General features: G+C 37.3%; 10 non-coding genes across 10 annotated transcripts; 7 read left to right on the forward strand and 3 right to left on the reverse strand.

Annotated features, from left to right (window-relative positions):
• Nucleotides 1–2,854: 2,854 nt before the first annotated feature.
• On the reverse strand, nucleotides 2,855–2,926 carry trnae-uuc. The gene has a single exon. It is a non-coding gene; the product is annotated as a tRNA-Glu (tRNA).
• Nucleotides 2,927–3,853: 927 nt separating this feature from the next.
• trnae-uuc lies at nucleotides 3,854–3,925 on the reverse strand. Its single transcript has one exon. It is a non-coding gene; the product is annotated as a tRNA-Glu (tRNA).
• A 1,753-nt stretch (nucleotides 3,926–5,678) lies between these two features.
• On the reverse strand, nucleotides 5,679–5,751 carry trnar-acg. The gene has a single exon. It is a non-coding gene; the product is annotated as a tRNA-Arg (tRNA).
• A 437-nt stretch (nucleotides 5,752–6,188) lies between these two features.
• trnah-gug lies at nucleotides 6,189–6,260 on the forward strand. The gene has a single exon. It is a non-coding gene; the product is annotated as a tRNA-His (tRNA).
• A 99-nt stretch (nucleotides 6,261–6,359) lies between these two features.
• Nucleotides 6,360–6,432, forward strand: trnar-acg. The gene has a single exon. It is a non-coding gene; the product is annotated as a tRNA-Arg (tRNA).
• A 2,106-nt stretch (nucleotides 6,433–8,538) lies between these two features.
• Nucleotides 8,539–8,611, forward strand: trnar-acg. Its single transcript has one exon. It is a non-coding gene; the product is annotated as a tRNA-Arg (tRNA).
• A 723-nt stretch (nucleotides 8,612–9,334) lies between these two features.
• trnar-acg lies at nucleotides 9,335–9,407 on the forward strand. The gene has a single exon. It is a non-coding gene; the product is annotated as a tRNA-Arg (tRNA).
• Nucleotides 9,408–11,191: 1,784 nt separating this feature from the next.
• trnar-acg lies at nucleotides 11,192–11,264 on the forward strand. Its single transcript has one exon. It is a non-coding gene; the product is annotated as a tRNA-Arg (tRNA).
• A 1,207-nt stretch (nucleotides 11,265–12,471) lies between these two features.
• On the forward strand, nucleotides 12,472–12,543 carry trnae-uuc. Its single transcript has one exon. It is a non-coding gene; the product is annotated as a tRNA-Glu (tRNA).
• Nucleotides 12,544–15,145: 2,602 nt separating this feature from the next.
• Nucleotides 15,146–15,217, forward strand: trnae-uuc. Its single transcript has one exon. It is a non-coding gene; the product is annotated as a tRNA-Glu (tRNA).
• Nucleotides 15,218–16,174: the final 957 nt, after the last annotated feature.

The following is a 16,174-nucleotide window of genomic DNA, read 5'->3' on the forward strand; positions in this document are numbered from 1 at the left end:
CATTCATGTTGGTGAGTCTAGTTTCCACATTTGTAGTATATATTTTACAATATCTATATTAAAGAGAATGGCCTACAGATCATATTTCCCCACGGTTACGGAGTCGTTAGTTGTTCCCAACATAGCCTAAAGTGGATTAGGTTTCGAGTCCCTTCCAAATGCTTTGGAAAGGCAATTAAATGTACTGGTCCAAAATGTCTGTAGCTTACTACATGTCCATTATGAATGTATCAGTGTACCTTCCATTGTGTTACATCTGTTACATAAAGAGGAAATATATGAAAAAACCTTCTGGAGCTTAGTTTTGCAGAGGTATAATCTGTGCAGGGTTTTAAACTGAACTAAATGATGTCTTATATTTATTGAGCAAGTACGTGTATTTTTCATACAGACCTCCTATTTTCTATTTCCAGTCCTGACTCATCTTCCCATACAAGCTTGATAGATGCCAGTACAGAGTCAATGTGTCTTAGTAATATTTGGTAAAAAAGTAGAGACTGTCCTCTCGTCCAGAGGATTAAATCTGTTGTATTATGTGTATAAATGGTCTAAAAGTTAGACAGATGTGACCTTACAAAATTTTGGACTTATATCTGAAGAAGTGTGAGACATGAAGTTTGTATGTTCTCTGGAGTTCGACACACACACGCACACACATAATCTAAACCGCTTATCCTTCTGGGTCGCGGTGGGGTGCTGGAGCCTATCCCAGCTGTCATTGGGCAGAAGGCAGGATACACCCTGGACAGGTCGCCAGTCCATCGCAGGGCAGACAGACAGAATGACGCAGAATATCTATATATAAATCTCTATAACATTATATCCCACTTTCTTTCCATTGAGTAAACGCAATATCATTTAATGCAACGAGGAAGAGCCATTGTCTTTATTAAGGAATCCTTAAGGAACCATCTTTAAGAGTGTAGGTCATTAAGGTATTATATGCATGTAAATGTGGTATATCATAAACACAGATTATCATGAATATTGTGCATAATAAACACTTCCGAGTCGAACCCGGGCCGCCTGGGTGAAAACCAGGAATCCTAACCGCTAGACCATATGGGACAGCTGACAGTGATCTGGTGAGCAGTGCAGCAGTATCTCAAGGGCAATGTTTTTTTTTGGACACTGATAATGAATATGACCGTCTTCAAGATATTTCAAGACATTTCACAAGATGCAAAACAATATTTAGTTTGATAAGTTGGATCAGATGAAAGAACAACATAAAAATGCTATTAAAAACAGTGATTCTGATGTAGCATTTCACACAGAGCGCTGCATTAAACCCAGTTAAACAGGACTAATTATGCTCTTTTTGTAATGAAAGCTGCAGCTGTTCTTTAGAGGGGAACTACCCAGTTTAATAAATTTTCAGTGTGGCAATACCAGAGCTTTTTGATCTGTTCCAGCTTATGAAACCTCAGAAAAACTAAATATCATGATGGCATATGATGTACTGTGATATTACATTTTTATGCACAGTGTGTTCAGAAAAAGTGATAAGAATTTGTTGTGATAAACACTGTCATATTGCCAACCCCTAATATTAACCTGTTTGTGCAATTTTTCTCTGATTTTATGCCTGTTAATGTCCTAGTGTGGTACTTCTTAACATGCCAGTTAACTTTTAAACATGTTAAAAAAGTTTTTTTTTCCCCCAATCTATAAAACTCCTTTTTATGTTCATGTTCTTTTAAGGGTAAATATAAAGAGTTTTGTTACTAAATGCTGTACATGCATTTTCAACAAGTTTGGATATATTGGGTTTTTTTTTAAAGAATAACAGCTTAGTATGATGGCTGAGAGGACCCAAGAAACTGCAAATGAAAAATGAGCTGCAAACTCAGAAAACGCTTCCATCAAAATACTGACACAGCGCTACATTTCACAAACACGCTGCAAATACAAAAAAAACATGCCAGTCATAACACAGCAGAGATGTTTCCGGTGGACAGTTGGAGACAACGGAACCATTTAGACTTCTAATTCTATGCAGCTGTGGCTGAACGACTTGGGGAAATATGTAATTGCATTTTTTCTCACTAATGTAGCAACTGCGACTTAAATTGCGATTATCTTCTATAAATTAGGTGTAAACCCTTAATTTGCCAAGAAGACCAGAATATCGACCTTTTCTGGCTTGAGGCTCAACCCTTAAATGTAGTGTGTTAGACTGCCAGTATGTTGTGGTTGTGATGCACATGGAGGTTTGGTTGCCTCTGATTACCACTGAATCGTAATGGGAATCAACTGTAGAGTGTAACTGTTAGAGTTTAACTAGTAATATCAGATTAACTACCACAGTACAGGTACGACATGTCCGAGAGGAAACTAGCCATCCAGGTTAACCATGAGCTCAGGATGTGAGTGTCCGAGTGTCTGTGGTCTTATCTGCTTCTGTCAATGATTTTTCATCATAGACATTCCGCCCCTTTAAGTCTTCCAGAAACATTTCAGTTGTCTTGTGACTGGCTTTGAGGTGTTTCTGCGTGTTTTCTGTATTTGCAGTGCTGTATGTGTTTGTAACATGTTTTTGATTGTATTATGAATAGGGTCTTGTCAGCCACCGTAGCTGAGATAACAGAAAGATTATTACACTAGTCAAGGCAAGGCAAGTTTATCCATAGAACACCTTTCATACTCAAAGGCAGTTCAGGGTGCTTTGAATGAATAAATGCAAAAAGCATCATCAATCATCATTTAAAGCAACGGGAAAGAACCAACGTCTTTTTTTAAGGAGCTCTTGAAAGAACCATTTTTAAGAGTGTAGTTAATGAAGACATTGTGTGCATGTAAATGTGGTATATAGGAATCACAGATTATCATGAATATTGTGCATAATGAAGTATTCCCATACCGGGAGTCGAACCCGGGCCGCCTGGGTGAAAACCAGGAATCCTAACCGCTAGACCATATGGGATGACTGACAGTGACCTGGTCAGTGGTGCAGTAGTGTCTCAAGAGGAATAGTGGTTATTTTTTTCAGGCAGTGATTTTACATATAATTTTCTTCAAGATACTTAAAGACATTTCACAAGATGCAAAACAATATTTAGTTTCATAAGTTAAATCAGTGCTTCCCATGAATAAATGCAAAAAGCATCATCAAAGGGAAAAATAAAGACAGCACTTAAGAGTGTAAAAATTGCAGTAGCTTAAAGAAATAAAACAGATGAATGAAAGTACAAAGTACATAAAAGCAAAATAAAAAAAGCATAAAAAGGAAATTTAAAAAGGGCTCAAGTGTTATTAAATTTGGCATATTAAAGGTGCAATGCTAGAATAAGGAATAAATGTGAGAATAAAGCACAAGCCTTCATTGTAGGCACATGAGAAATGTTTTTAACATGGATATAAAAATCATTAAAAGGTGGTATTAACCATGATGTACAATTGATATTTCTTGTATCTAACATATATCCTGGAGGAAAAGAAAACTCTTGAAAGTGGCCTTAATGAAATTTGGTAAAAACTGAAGACTGTCCTCTGGTCCAGAGGATTAAATTGTATTATGTGTATAAATGGTCTGAAAGTTGGACAGATGTGGCCTTAAAAATCTCTGACTTGTGACTTGAAGAAGTGTGAGAGAGGAAGTTTGTACGTTCTCTGGAGTTCTGCAAATGACGCAAACTTACCATCTATATATAAATCCCTAATATATTTTATCCTTCTTTCTTTACAGTGAATAAATACAATATCATTTAAAGCAACAGGACAGGGACATTGTCTTCATTAAGGATCACTTAAAGAACCATCTTTAAGAGTGTAGTTAATGAAGACATTGTGAGCATGTAAATGTAGTATATAGTAAACACAATATATCATGAATATTTTGCATAACAAACTCTTCCCATACCGGGAGTCGAACCCGGGCCGCCTGGGTGAAAACCAGGAATCCTAACCGCTAGACCATATGGGACAGCTGATAGTGGGTTGGTCAGGAGTGCAGCAGTCTTTCAAGAGTGAAGGTTTTTTGTTTGGCTGTTATGATTGTTACTAATATGATTTTCTTCAAGATATTTCAAGACATTTCACAAGATGCAAAACAATATTTAGTTTGATAAGTTGGATCAGATAAAAAAATTATAATGCAGTGATTTTAATTTAGCGTTTCACACACTGCACTAAATACAGTCAACCCCTTAAAATCCCAGGCTCATTACGTACTAAACTTATTATTTAGTAACTACAGGGACTTCCATGCAAACTGTCTGAGCTATTCTTAGATCATAGAAGTGTGCAGTAAAACTTGGGGCCTGCGAAAGCTGCAGCTGTTCTTTAGAGGGGAATAAACCAATGTAGTCATACATTTTAATGTGCCAATACTGGAGCTTTTTTGTCTTTACCAAATTATGAAACCTCAGAAAAACTAAATATCATGATGTGTATTATGTACTGCAGTATTACAGTTTTATTCACAATATGCTCAGAAAAAGTGATGTAATAGAATTTGTTGAGATAAAGATAAACACCGTTATATTTCCAACCGCTCATATTAGCCTGTTTGTGCACAGTTTTTCTCTGTGATCTTGTGTATGTTAATATCCTACTTCTTAATGTACCAGTTACCTTTTAAACAGGCTCAGAAAGTTTTTTCCCCCAATCTGTGAAACTCCTTTGTATGTTCATGTTCTTTTATGTGTGAATATGAAGAGTTTCATTATAAAATGTTGTATTTGCATTGTCAAAATTAAAATTTCAAACATAATCACACATTATGATTAAAGAGACCATAGATACAAAAAAGACAACTAAACCTTTTTAATGGGTCGAATGTACTTGGATCCAAAAAGTGAATTTAATGATGGGCAAAACTGGTTATGACACATCAAAAAAAGAGAGGGGATTACCTCATCTGTTTAAAAATCACTAAAAGGTGGTATTAATCATAAAATTTAGTGAGTTAATATTTCTTGTATTTGTACAGCCCATTCCAATTAACATATATCATGAAAAAAGAGCAACAGAGTTTAAATGAGGTTTAGTCATTTAACCACTGTACTGAGGCATTACTTATTTTTGTTTTGCTCATAATAATTTTTTCTGACTCAATTTACTTACTGATGATAAGCAACAGAGCAAATCCACTTACATCAATAAGTGTGTATCACAGAGGGAGACACTGCAGTTAAGACAAATAAGACACATTTACAAGGACAATTTAAAGGTTATTCCTTTTAAACTATTTGTTTTACCCTTTTAATCTTTCTTTTTATCCGCTACAAAAAGAAAGATTAGAAAGTAAAGGATAAAATACAAGGTAAAAGGGAAAATTAAAAGGTAAATGGTAAATTAAGTGTGGTAAAAAAATTAAAGATAAAGAATAAAATAAATGGAATATAAAGGAAGATAAAGAATATAATAAATTGGATAAAAAGGCAGACTAAAAAGAGTAAAAAGGAAAAATTAAAGGGAAATGATAAAATAAGTGGGATAAAAGGGAAGATTAAAAGGCAAAAAGTTAAATATATGGGATAAAAAAGATTAAAAGGTAAATGATAAATGGAGTAAAAAAGATTAAAAGGTAAAAAGTAAAATATATGGGATAAAAAAGGTTACGAGGTACATAATAAAATAAATGGGGTAAAAAAGATTAAAAGGTAAAATAAATGGCGTAAAAAGGAAGATTTAAAGGTCAAGAGTGAAACCAATAGATGCAAACCAAAAAATCCCGAGCCAGCCAGGAGTCGAACCTAGAATCTTCTGATCCGTAGTCAGACGCGTTATCCATTGCGCCACTGGCCCAATGAGGAAATAGAGGGGGAGGGGCACTTAAATACAAGCCATGTGGCCGTGTGCTGGAAGAACACTCCTCTGTAAACATCTACAGCCTCTTAATCTTCACTGGAACTTTGAATGGTTGGTGAGTTGAGGCTATAATAAAATCCACAGGTTAATCAGTGTGGTATAAAAGCAGTTTATATACACTGTAAAGTACAGATTCAGTGGTGGATGTGTGAGAAATACTTTCAAGAAAATTTCAGTCTATAAAATTTCTGTCTATAAATCCAGTAAAAGGTCCAGTGAAGCTCATAGAACTGCAGACAGGCTGTTTCATAAGACTGAAGACACATACAGAACAGAAGCTTTCTTCAGTTAATGTTCCAGTGACTTGGTAACATTAGCGCATTAGCATAGTGCTAATGTGCTCACAGGCAAGGCTCTTGTGTGCTCAGTGGCGAGCCGTGATCGTATAGTGGTTAGTACTCTGCGTTGTGGCCGCAGCAACCCCGGTTCGAATCCGGGTCACGGCAGAGCTTTTTGGAGTCACAAGCATGACTGCGTTCTTCTCTTTTGATGAATAGAGGTGGCATGCGGTCTTTGTAAGCCCCCCTCCCCCTGCTGTTTTCACAGGGCCAGTGGCGCAATGGATAACGCGTCTGACTACGGATCAGAAGATTCTAGGTTCGACTCCTGGCTGGCTCGATACTTTTTATTACCTTAAAATCTTCTTCAGAAACTTGCGCAAGCCTGTCATGAGCAGCTCTTCCTCTTGTGCTTAAGGTTTTTCCTGACAGTAGCTACACTTTCAAAAAAGGTTCTTCAAGGGTTCTTTTGTAAAGACAACAGTTCTATATACACGCCACCTCTAAAAGCTCCTTCACAGAAAGTTATTACATGACATGGTTATGATTTTGATGCCTGATTTCTAAGACAGGTTTTTGCCTAAAACTTGTTTTTAAAATCTATGCGTGGTGGAGGGGTACATGCAGGCCATGATTTTTTCAGATGTTACGCTATTTTTTCATCATCAACATTCCATATAAACTCAGAAGACTCGTGTAGGTTCACAGGTGGTTTTGGATAGTAAATAAAATGGCTATATTTGTGTTGTAGTCATGGCGACCCCTGGTTCCTATCACCACCACTGTAAAGAAATGTGAACCATTTTGCACCAAACCACTCTGAATCACTCTGTTTACATCTCAAACACTCAAATATGCAGAAATTTCCATTTAAGATGATGTTCTAGATTTTTCTTTATAGGGGAATAACAAGGCCAAGTAAACAAGGCCATACTGAAAACACAGTATAATTAATTACTTTTAAATTAATCTTTTACTACTTTTTTCTACAAAAAGTGCAAAAACAAGATTAAATGTAAACAGCAAGCCAAAGCATTAATTAGAATAAAAAATGTAAATATTAAGAAGTAGAGAGATTGTACCACTGAAATCTGAGTTTACATGTTTTACATGCACTGAGAAATCTGATTACTGAGCTAAAATACAACTCTCTTCATCAGATTTCTTAATCAGATTTATGGATCTTACTCTGATCTAAGAAATCAGAGTGTGCTGTTTACATGACCATTTGAATAATCAGATAACTGCAGATTATGATCGGATTATTGAGTGCATGTTAACACATTCATTGAGTATTTCAACTACATGACATAGTTTTCTTAAAACTGGCCACAGCTAGAATTAATAAACATCTTAATAAAACATCTACTCCTAAGACCTGGAGAAAGATTTGTTTTGATGTGATGAAAAGATTTGAACAAATGTTCTGATGTACATTTTATAGGCTAGCATCCTTTTTTTAATCTCATTCCTTTCATTAAATCTTATTTAATAAACTGTTAGAAATGTATGTAAAGAAAAGGGGGATGGATGGACCAGTGGGACTGGGAGGGAAAGGCGGTTGGTTTTATTTTCCTTAAATTCTGCATTATTGTGATAAATAGCTGCTTGATTAACAGAAAATAAAATAAAAAAAAATTACAAACAAAAAACAATTTCTCTTTACTAAAAAACCCTTGAAGAACCATCTTTTTAAGAGGGTACATTTCCATTAGGGGTCGTTATGTTTTTTTCAGGGTTGATACAGATCAATGGCACTGATAACCAATATTTGGGGCTGATATTCAGTTACCATAAATTTAATGTTTGTAGTATAATAAATGAAGAAGGAAACAGCTCTTATTCATAACATACATTAAATGGATACAGACATGAAATATATGAATGAATCTTTAGAAAAACAGTGTTTTGAGCTTCAGCAGCAAAAAAAGCAACTTAAAACATTTTAAAGTTATAAAAATATCTTAAATAGTAATAATACTAATATTTTAATAATCTACTTTAAGATTTTTGCTAAAAATGCTGTACGTAATGTCATATCTCTCTCTACTTTCATGTATGTCACAACTTGTGTCCGACTACTTAGCAATCTACTGGAATCTAAAGGATTATTATTATTATAATATTTTCTGGAACAATAACACATGAGAGGTGGCGTTTCTTTGTTATAGAAAACCAGTACCTCCGTCTGTTCTGATTTTTTTTTCTACATCATGTGAGCTCAGCAGCTGCCCTTTGCGTTGTGTGAAAATTTAATGAAGAATGGACCAATAGAAATGCTTAAAATTTGAGTGGATTTAAATCTCTTTCTATTAACTTACATTGAAAGTAACAAAAGTTTTTGCCTTCTCCTGTAAAGATACCATTTTGGAGATACTTGTTTTACAAAATTTCAAAAATGTGTGGAATTTCCCTTGTAGGTGGCCCTCCCCTGCTTGTTCTTACAGGGCCAGTGGCGCAATGGATAACGCGTCTGACTACGGATCAGAAGATTCTAGGTTCGACTCCTGGCTGGCTCGATGGTTTTGTCTTTACCCCCCTTTACCTTTTAATCTTCTAACCTTGTTTTGACCGCACCATCTCTCTCAGCGACACTCAGTTTTGAGCTTTGAGTCTGGGCTCCTCTCAGTGTTTCCCTCCTTGTGCTTATAGCTTGCTTTTCTTGACATTGTCTCCCTCAGTGAGGATCATTAGGGGGCTGCATTCACATTTCTGTGTATACACCTATTTTGTTTTTATAGTATTGGATACCACTTTAGAATAACACTACTCTTATAAAGAGTTTACCAATGGTTTAAAATAAGTTAATGGTTATTAATTAGTTCATAAACACCTTAAAAATGAGTAATAAGCATTTACAGCATATAAATAACCAGGGGAACAGTGACCTGTTGTTTACCTGATAGTAAACCCACATTATTTTATATGGTTAAATCTCAGATTTCACTGTTTACTGATCTAATAAATAAAAGGTGTATATTTGTGTTGTAGTCATGGTGACCCCTGGTTCCTATCACCACCACTGTCAAGAAACCTGAACCATTTCACAGCAAACCCCTCTGAATCACTCTGCTTACACCTCAAACACTGAATTATGCAGAATTTCCCTTTAATAGGTCAGGTCGATGAGGGCATGTTAAAAAGGGTACTAAAATCTCTCTGAAACAGAGCAGCCAATATAAGCCTGGACTAAATGCTGATCACAACAGTGCCCCAACTCATTTAGGTACTCACCCACCCATGGGCCAGTGGCGCAATGGATAACGCGTCTGACTACGGATCAGAAGATTCTAGGTTCGACTCCTGGCTGGCTCGATGGTTTTATTTTACCCCTTTGCCTTCAAATCTTGTAATCTTGCACAGTCTCTCTCGGTGACGCTCATTAGGAAACTGCTCCCACGTTTCTGCATTAAAGCTGCTTTGGGACAATGTCTGTTAGACAGAGACAGAAAATACTGAATATATGGCACAGTTGATACTTACCTGACCAGTAATACTGATTTCTTCAGGATAAAAAGGCATTTGTTTGTGTTTTTCTGAGTAATGGTATGTCATATTTAATGAACTGAATTTTACACACTTATAAAACATCACCAAGTAGCCACCACTGCACTGAACCCTTCAGTTCAAATCTGACTGTATTTACCAGTTACACACAGTCAGTCAGCGTCACTTCATTGAAACACTGATGAAAACTGGAGAAAACTAGTGTTGGAGAAGATTATGAACAAAACATCTGTATGATCTTATTAACCCAAACAGAGATCTGTATGACATCAACTAATCCAGTATTCAATCCATATTCTGCATCATGTTTATATAATTTAATATCACTGCATTATAATTTCCTAGAAACATATAACTATTACCACAACCAATATCACTCAGAAAGGAATAAATGTCCTTGTGTCCTGGAGTGAATGGCACCAGTCCGTATTAGATAACCATAAACCGTCCCATGTGATTTAGCGGTTAGGATTCCTAGTTTTCACCCAGGTGGCCTGGGTTTGTCTCCCAGTATGGGAAGAGTTTCTTATATGCAGTATTCCTAAAAGCAGAGTTTCGCAGAGGTATAACAATTCATTCCTCTGCAAATTGATTTGTATCACTGTTCAGCATGAAAAAATCCACCTAAATTTAAACCTCACCAAACACTTCACAAATAAGTTTAATGCAAGATTTGCAAATACAAATCAGAAGTCTTTCCAAAAAGGGAAACAACTAGGGCTAACTCAGTAATGAAATGGCCCAAAGAGGGGAATTACACCAATTTGTCAAGAATTCTGCATACTTAAATAGTTAAGATGTAAACTAGAGAAACGTTATCATCAGAATTGTTCCCAGTGGAGGTGATAGTAAAGAAAAGAAGATCAGCTCAGACTGATGTTGCAAAATTTTCTGCGTAAATGGCGAAGATGTTAACAGAGTCATTCGGAGTGGTTTGGTGTGAAATGCTCTGTTCTAGAGAAATTTACTCTCAAAAAGTCAAAATTGTTCACAGTGTTGGTGACAGAAACTGCATGTCCACCTCTAAAAGCTTCCTGACATAAAGTTATTACATGAAATGGTTATGAATTCACTGCCTGATGTCTGAGACATTGTTTTACGATAGTTTTGAGAAGATTTTGGCGGGGGTACATGCAGAATATTGTGAGGCAAAATAGTCCCCAAAGAAAACCTTTTTTTTTCAGATTTATCACTATTTTCCCATCATCAACATTACATATAAAACTCAGAAGACATGTGTAGGTTCACTGGTGGTTTGGGTTTGTAAATAAAATGGCTATATTTGTGTTGTAGTCATGGTGACCCCTGGTTCCTATCACCACAACTGTTAAGCAATCTGAACCATTTCGCACCAAATCACTCCGAATCACTCTGTTTACATCTCAACCACTGAATTATACAGACATTTCTATTTAAGATGGTGTTGTGGATTCCCTCATGGGGAAATGACAAGGCCAGGTAAACAAGGCTATATTGAAATGGCTGGTAATCATTTACATATAAATCTCTCTGAAACAGTGCAGCCAATAGCAGCGTGGACTGAATGCTGACTACAATAGTGCTCCAACTCTACTACCCCGCCAGACGTTACCGGGCCAGTGGCGCAATGGATAACGCGTCTGACTACGGATCAGAAGATTCTAGGTTCGACTCCTGGCTGGCTCGCTGCCTTTTTCTCCCTGTTTACCTTTTAACCTTTCTTGTAAACAAGTCGTAGTTTTGAGTCTGGTTTCCTCTCAGTGTTTCCTTCCTTGTGCTCTTAGCTTGTTTTTCCTCACATTGTCTTCCTTAGCGAGGCTCATTAGGGGGCTGCACCCACATTTCTGGACTTAAGCTGCTTTGGATAAAGAGACATAGAGATAAAACAGAACTGAATTTTACTCTTTTATAAAACATCTCCACAAAGCACTTCCATCATTTTACACTTTTTCAGAAAAAGATGGTTCTTCAAGGGTTCTTTAGTAAAGAAAATGGTCCTATATAGAACCACGAACACTCAAAGAACCTTCTGCATGATATATGGATTCTTTGCATCATGAAAGGGTTTGTCAGACTGAGAATGTGCTGTAGATGGTTCTCTACCGAACCATTTTGAAAAGTGTTCTATATATAGCATGAACAAGAGTTATTGTATAGTTACAATGTCAGGCTTGTAACAGTAGAAGAACCCTTTGTATGGCTTTATAGAATCCTTTTCAAAAAGGCTTTGTATAGAACCATCTACAGCACGTTCTCCATCAGTCTGAAGAACAATTTGTCCCAAAGCAGTGTTCATGGTTCTATGTAGAACCATTTTCTTTACAAAAGAACCCTTGAAGAACCATACCAGAAGAACCGGTGTATCTTCAAAATAAATGTTTTTTTGTGACTATACAGACTCCATACACTGCACTGTAAGAAGCTCCTCAATAATATAAAGCATGGAGCAGTTTCAGTGTATAATAATAATAATAATAATAATAATAATTAGACCAGCAAGCACAGTACATAAAGTCATTAAGACAATTTTATTACTTTTTTATTATGTATTTATTTATTCAGTAATGTATGAATTTGATATGCAATAATAACAATTATAATAATCATAATAAATAAAGATTGTGAATCTTGGTGAAAGTGCTGTGCTGAAAGGTGGTGATAATTTATATTCCTTCAACATGTTCACAATTAGTGAATATGTTGCTGGGCAGCTCCTAAAAACATGCGGTGATTTGAACTGCACGCGGGAAATGTTTAAGGCGTTTCGGCCATCCGCAGCACGAGAAGCCGATCAGGAAGCGACACGAATGATCCCCATTCAGTGGAGTCCACTGGGTTCAATTTCACGCACTGTCAATGCTATGACTGCTGCTGACCTGACTGCGCTCAGCTGTCCCATATGGTCTAGCGGTTAGGATTCCTGGTTTTCACCCAGGCGGCCCGGGTTCGACTCCCGGTATGGGAAGAGTTTATTATACTGGGTATTGATTACAGTGAAATGCTTATTATACATTGCATCATAACAGGGCGCCAAATCCCTGAACAAACAACACCCACGTGGGTAAACCGCTGCATTTTAGCCGCTGCAATGTGAAACTAGTCTGAACCAAAGTAAAGAAGTGAAGACAAACTGGATTAACTCCGGGGCAAACGGACTGGGTGTAAAAACATCCTTAGAGCCTGGTCCAGGTCTGTTTACATACACTACAGAAAAGTCTAATTGAACTGTGGCGTGGAGCGGAGCGCCCCCTGCTGGTTGACACAGGCTTGAGGGATTCACGACTCCGACTCTCAACTCCTGCTGCTGGAATCTTATCCAAGACTAAGTAAAGACTAAATTCAGCTCATTTCACACAATAAGGAGCGGAGTGATGTACTGAGAGCATCATTACTGTAGTCAGAATCCTATGAAAAATAAAAAGTTGGATGTTATCTTCCTCCTCTTTTCTCGAGGCTAAACTTGGCTTCGTATTCCCCAGCTTCTTATTTGAGGTTTTCCGGACCACTTCAAATGATGCAGCAGTTGTTTACACGGCGCGCCATGCCAGAGTGTAACAGCTGCGCCATTTAAGGTGGAAAGCTGGCGAATAAGGAGCAAATCTCAGTTTCATCCCTGAAAAAACATTCTCTGTTCTTGGTTTTCGTTCCGTGTACCGAGTCTAATAAATGTTTATTGCGACCCAAATCCTGAAGAAAATGAAGAGCTGCAGTGGTGGACGGATCGAAAAGGTTTCTGTGAGCAGAGTTTGTGCTCAGAGCCTCTGGTGAGCAGAGCTGGCGTTGTTTAAAGATGCTAATCAAACAAACTTAAACTCAAGTTCAGCTCAGACTCTTTACTGTTTACACGTACCTCCCTCAAAATGTCCCTCGTGTCAATTACCATGAAAAAACATGGAATCGGAGAGTCGACTCCGAGCATTTCGACTCTTAGAATCACTGGCCTGGGGACTCCCAGACGCGTTGGAGTCGAAGAAACGATTCTTTTGGAATCGATTCCCATCACTAGTTTGAGTTTGAGAATATCGTTCACGTTTTCCTTCCCATTTCATGTTGACAAAATGTTCAAACACAATTGACTTCTTACTCCTTTCAGTGTCTGCAATCATCATGTTAATTTTCGCTGCAAAATACTGCAAAAATACTATAAAACTACACTTTTCAATCACGCTAAGCCTAAACTGACTAAAACCTTAACTAATCTGTTTACACGACCATCTCTAACAGTCTGAGACTAAATATCGACCCCTGGTGTGCATGTAAACACAGTTGTAGTTATAAACGCTGCTGATTACAATAGCTAGCTAGCTCGCTAAATTAGCGGTTAGCACACACAGCTCACAACCGCCCAGCAGAAAAGGTAATTAATGTTAGCATTTCCTCTCTCTGAGCCTAAATCTCAGTGTGTTAGCTTCGGATGAGCGCAAATGTGCTGTGTAAAATAATAATTAAAGTTAACGTTACCTGTCTAGCAAATTCAGAGCGAGGTTGTCCCTCTTCAGACCCTCCAACTAACGTTGGCTAACTTAATGTCCTCTCTCTCCTGCTTTCCTTCACTCTTCTGCTCTCGCTCCGTCATTTTCAGTCTGTCTTTGTTCTTTTGCTTGGTTTGGTAGTTTAAGCTGTTACAGGCGCTCATTTTTAAGAGAACTAGCTAACCAGCTGCAGCAGGTTTCTTTGACGTCACACTGTAGCCGTGTCGGTCATCATTTCGTAGTCCGTGCCATGTTCTTACGCCCATATTAGGAACTCCGGGTCTAACCTTCATTTCTCTATGGGCAGAATGAATAGGGTTTTCGAAAAATCGCCTCTGTCACAACCTGTGTTAAATAAAAATTCAGAACCCGATTTGTTTTGTCCTGTGAAAATTCTTCTCTCGAATATCACTGGATCCTCTGGATTATGAGGTCGTTCTTGAGAAAGATCCTAAGAAAAAGTCTACCTCAGATTCATGACATGTTCTTAAAGCACAGAACTGTTCTCACCTTTGTGCTCTTGAGTGTGTGTAGATTCTGTTGTTACCCAAGAACAAATCCCAAATAAGGAAACCTTGGTGAATGTCAGATTCCTGGTAAAAACTGCGTAAGTGGGCTTTATGAAGAAATTTCTTCTGAAGAATTGTTGGTGAATGAGGCCCATTGCTTTTACCGGCACCAGCTGACACTACCTGATCCATAACCCTCATGTTTAAACGTTTTATAGCTTTATTTTATAGCATGCATAAATTCGCAGAGAAAATTTTGAGTTAGTATTAGGGCTGGGCAATATGATGGTATTAATCGTTATTGTGATAAATTACATCATGTTATATCACAATGTGAAATTTTGAGCATGTCGTTGATATGATCAGTACTTACAGGGGGATTTCACTGATTTTATTGGTTCACTAGTTTTATTCAGTTGTTGAGATCTAAACAGAGTCATTAGAAGTATTGTCATATTATATTTTTTTGCTATATCGCCTAGCTGTACTGAATATTATTGCACTGTCACTGCAGCAATCACGCAGAACTAACATAAACATGGCCTGGAGAGAACAGCCCTGGTCAGTATCAAGTCCCTCTCAGCTGTCCCATATGGTCTAGCGGTTAGGATTCCTGGTTTTCACCCAGGCGGCCCGGGTTCGACTCCCGGTATGGGAAGAGTTTATTGCATGCGTTATGCAGAATAACATGAACATTTATCATGTATTACATTTACATGCCTGCAATATCCTGACTGAACACAAATACCAGTCTATTTATAGTTCTGTACATGTGTGCTAGGTTAGTCTTAGTTTAGTGTGTGAAATACCCCCTGGTATTCAGAGGTCCCATGTCGACTGGCTGCTAACTCACTCACCATAGTGGCACTGATGCTTCAGTGGCAGCAAAACGTTTTTGGAAATGCTCTTTTCTAGTTTGGTGATGTGCTCTTCCTCACATTAACTGAGATCTTACTCATCTCCTCTTCTGTCTTCAGTTTATACCAAACTCTTGGGAAACTGGGCGAGTTTTCAGATTTGCAGCACATTGGGAAGTTTTTCAGTTACAGTTTCTAGGCTATGAAGGACCAACTGGGTGAACCAGCCGGCTACAGCACCACCCTGAGGCAGAGCAGGGCTGCAGCTCTAGTTAGTTAAGAACACCAAAGACAGAATCTGATTGTGGGTGAAGCAGATAAACAGTGAGTTTCAATGAATCTGTATTTGAGGGTCTGACCGATACATTGACTATACTTGTAGACTGACACTTTGTGGTTACACCTGAAGAAAAATGTAATGTAAAAAAAGTAAATATAGATAATTAGCAATAGCTGAAAATAAGTGATACAATAACTGTAGATTTAGGCTAAACGGTTTAATATTTAATATAATATGCTGGTTCACTTGAGAAGCTCTGTGTGAATATATTTCCAGGATGGCATTTTTGTGACATGTTTGCAAAATGAGTTCTATTTTAAGTTTAACTTAAATTTTAAGTTTTTAATTTATTGTGCATAGTTAGCTTACTAATGTATATAGCGTTTTGACAGGACGAGCTGCAGAATGTTTAATAGTTTTTGAAGTAGCTGCTGAAAATTTCTAATTAACAGAAACTGAAATTGCATTACTAATGTTA

This window comes from Colossoma macropomum, unplaced genomic scaffold (genome assembly GCF_904425465.1).
Source record: "Colossoma macropomum unplaced genomic scaffold, Colossoma_macropomum, whole genome shotgun sequence".
Classification (NCBI taxonomy): Eukaryota; Metazoa; Chordata; class Actinopteri; order Characiformes; family Serrasalmidae; genus Colossoma; species Colossoma macropomum.